The sequence below is a fragment of the Pinus tabuliformis genome, chromosome Q (genome assembly GCF_031772625.1).
Source record: "Pinus tabuliformis cultivar Carrire ecotype Pingquan chromosome Q, CPIR1, whole genome shotgun sequence".
NCBI classification, from domain to species: domain Eukaryota; kingdom Viridiplantae; phylum Streptophyta; class Pinopsida; order Pinales; family Pinaceae; genus Pinus; species Pinus tabuliformis.
Window position 1 is genome coordinate 1,288,232,723 of NC_142296.1, and position 4,262 is coordinate 1,288,236,984.

Sequence of the window (4,262 nt, forward strand, 5' to 3'; positions counted from 1 at the left end):
CTATGAGACCTAAAAATAGACTCTGAGACCATTAGTTCCCTGTTTTCACTCTTTGCAATTCAGTCATTTTCCCATTCAAATCGATGCCAACAATCACCTTAAAAAAACAATGCCAAGAAACTGATGCTAACATGTTCTCATAACTTTCTCTGGTGTCTTTGAATGTATCACATTCCAAAATGAAATGTTTTTCGGATTCCACAACCCCAGACGTGCAAAATGTACACACCCATTCTTCCCAAGCTTCTTTAGGCCTTTTCCACTATTCTGTTTCACACCGAAGTTGATGTGAGTTGGTCCTTAATTGATCAATAAGAACCTTTGCCCTCCACGAAATGCTAGCTCCAATGAACTCTTTTTGTTGTAAATCACAGGTAGGGTTGAATTCTTCAATGTAATATTTCTTCTTTCTACCCAACTCTTTTCCCCATACATTTTTATGAAGCTTCTCCATAACAAAATCCTTTAGCTCCTTGCTATTTGTGGGGCAAGCATTGAGGTAGATATTCCATTTTTGCATCCATGTGTAGTTTTGTTTCATCCATGTTTTCTTTCTTTCACTCCTGCCTTCATTGAAGATAACATTAGGCCATCTACCTACTATCATTTGTTCAATTCTTTTTAGGTATCTTATGAGCCACAACATAGCAATCGCTTCAATGGAAGTTTCTCTTATTTCACTCAACGTTATCTCATAAGGTACCGGACTTTTTATTTTGAACTTGCTCATGATCAAGCGTTTTTGGATTTTCTCAATTTGTTTCCATTTTGAGACGGGAGTGCTTCTAGCCCACAATTCACACCCATGTAGCATCACTGGAAAAACTAGTAGTCCAAAAATCACTTTAATCATTTTCCAATCCCATAACTCTGCCTCTCTACATCTATTTTAAAGAGCATATAATGCTTTCCACCCTCCTAAAATTCTCTTCTTTCTATATTCCTCCCAATTGAGTTTGTTGTTGAAATCAATCCCAAGGTACTTGTACTCATTTACTTTTTCAAGAATGTTGTCTTCAAAGAAGAAAGTATGATGGCTCTGCTTCTTTTTATTAGAAAAAATCATTATTTTGGTCTTGCTAGTATTGACTTTCATCCCCATTTCTCTACAAAAATGCTCAAGGGAATATAAGTGCATTTGCAATCCATGCACCAATTTAGAAATCAATACAATATCATTAGCATATAAAATAAGCTTTATCACAAACTCCCCAACCGAACACCATCTCCACTTTGCAGATTTAGCCATTCTTACAATTTATCGATATATAGACCAAAAAGAGTGGGGGATAGAGGGCAACCTTGCTTGACTCCAATGTCACTTCTAAAGCTTTCTGAAATACCTGTTGAGGCTCTAATTTTGACTTTCACTTCTTCATAAAGTCTATGGACAATAGGTCTATAATGCGCAAGAATTTCAAGTTCTTCCATTCTACGCCACAACTTATCCCTAGGGACTGTGTCAAATGCTTTTTTAAAATCAGCAAAGCAGCAAAATACTTCTTCTTTGTCCTCCCAAACCTTTTGAACAATGTGTCTCAACATGATGCCATGACCCACCGTAGAATGTTTCAGCCTAAAACCGCTTGCCCTCTTGCCCTCTTGCCCTCTTTTCTTTTACTTCTTCCCACTTGCTAATTCTGTCTTCTACCATGCTACCAAAAAGCTTTAAAAACAAAGGATTGATCATAATTGTTCTATAGTTGGATGGATTATTAATGTCTCCACTTTTAGAAAGGGGTATTGCTAGGCTAATTGTCCAGTCTCTTGTGAATCCTTGTTGAATGATGTTGTTGAATATTTTCATGATGTGCGGTGCAAGAGCGTTCATTCCCAATTTTAGATACTATTCTTGAAGTTCAACCAAGTCCTTTGCATTTCCTATTTCTAGCTTGTTAATTCCATTCTCAACCTCCTGTAATATGAAGAGCTTTTAATTTGTGTTGTTCCTCGGGGGACTCCGCCTCAGATTCTTTCTCATAGAGTTGTCTTGCATATTCAAACCATTGATTGGCTATAATATTATTTTCAATTTGCTTCTTCCTTGGTTGCAGTTCCTGTCAGAAAAGCTTTGGATTAATCTTGCTTAAATATATTAACTCTTCTCTCCTTGTTTGCATGAACTCATATTTTTTTCTTTTTAGTATCTGCTTATATAACTTTACATTCATCTTCTCTTTTCCTGCCTTTTTCAAGGTTCTCCTTTCCATTTTGCATTCCTCATCAAACCAAGTATTTACAGGAAAACAATTTGATTCTGATTTCCTATTTTTTGCTCTTGTGCACTTCTCATGTGCACTTTGAATTATATTTGTTAACTCATGGTTATTGAAGCATTTGAAACCAGTTTTCTCCTTCTGAATTAATCTCTCTAACATTGTCTTAAAGATTATACCATTTTCTTGTGTTAGAATAATTTTGCCCTTTGATAGTGATTGTCGAGAGCATTGGGTTTTCCTCCTATGCTGCCTTTCTTTTAACCATGATAACCTTATAAAAATTGGGTTATGGTCTGACTTTAAGTCACAAATATGCTCTCCAATACTAACTTCATCTATATTTTCTACTAAGCTTTGTGAACACGTCACACAGTCAACGATACTTGCCCTATTGTATGTGTTGCAAGTGAATTTCCCAAGCCTTTTACATCTATCTAGACCATTGCAAATAATTAAGTTGAAAGCAAGCAACTCATCTCCAAAATGATTGCTAAATTTGTCATCTTCTGAACACCTCACCCATTGGGGATTTTCCTCCTCAGTGAGCCAAATAGGATTGTTATCCTCATTGCAACAAAGAATGCTAGCTTGATTATTTGTTGCTCTAGCATTGAAATCTCCCACTAAAAGAACTTCTCCCTACTAAGAGTACATGGTAATATCTTATTTTAAAGCTGCATATGGATCCTTGTTGTCAAGACCCTTATTTTTGTAAGTTTTTGAGACTTGAGGAGCAAAATAACATGTTGCAATTCTTATGTGATTCTCATTCTCTAATATTTTCAACCATAAATATTGTTTATTTGCATCTTGTTTAATTAACTGAACGTGAGGGCCTTCATTTTCTTTCACTACAACTAGTATTCCCCCATACCCTTTGTCATTTTCTGCTACCTTGTTCAAAACTGCCAACTTCAAATAACAGTCAAATACAGGAGTTTTGCAACCATCATTCTCATGAGTTTCCGCGAGACAAATTATGTCTCTACCTTCCGCAATAGGCCCTAACCGAAGTCCCCTCCTCTAAGGGTAACCTCTACAATTCCAACAAACTAAACTTAGGTAGACCTGGGTAGGATTTGACTGCATAGATTTGACTTCTACGCAGTTTGGCACATAAGACTCAAATTTGAATCTTCACCCATTTTTGTCCATATTTCTCTTGTTGTTTTCATCTCTATTATTGAATTCTTTGTTTTTTCTTTACTATCAGCTTGTTGCCCTGATTTAACTAGAGGCCCAAACACTGCAATAACAGTTTTTCCATTGTTTTGCAAATAAAGAGAAAATAAGATTAAAGAGAAGTGAAGCTGAAATACATATTTCTATACCTTGTTTAGTGATAAAAACCTTTTAATTCAAAATAAAATATTCATTTATCTTTTAGGAAAATTGAGTTTAACTTAAATACAAATTAATATGGATTCATTTATTTTTTAATAAAGTTGAGTTTAAGTTAAATACAAATTAATATGGAATGAGAAAAATATTTTTCTATTCAAATAAACACTATTACTAAAAATTAAATTATAAAACTTAATCAAAATTAATTTAAAGATATAAAATTTAATAAAAAACAAATACCTTAGAGCCATTGTTAAATTTATTAATAAAAAATTGCAATCGAATTTTTTTTTAAAACATCACACATAGAATATAAAATCCAAAAATGCAATATTTTTTTTAATCTTTATCCATTGATCATCTCTTCTTTAAAAAAAATAAAAAAAATATTATATTTCACAACAATCTCCTCTAAAAATAAATACAAATATTCTATCACTACAAAAACCCATGACCGAGCTGCGAAAAATACACGAGGACAAATAACTAGAAAAGAGAATGGATGCATGCATGCTTCTTAATTTTTGTTTTTCAGTCTTCGATTTTTCAATGGCCATCGTTGAAAGATGTCACAGGTTCTGTTTGCATATCGTCTTTGACATGTTTTAGAAAATGATATTTATTAAAACAATCGCGCTGTTAACATATTGAGTCAGAAAAATAAAATTGATCTCACTCCAACCCTATTAAAATATTTTT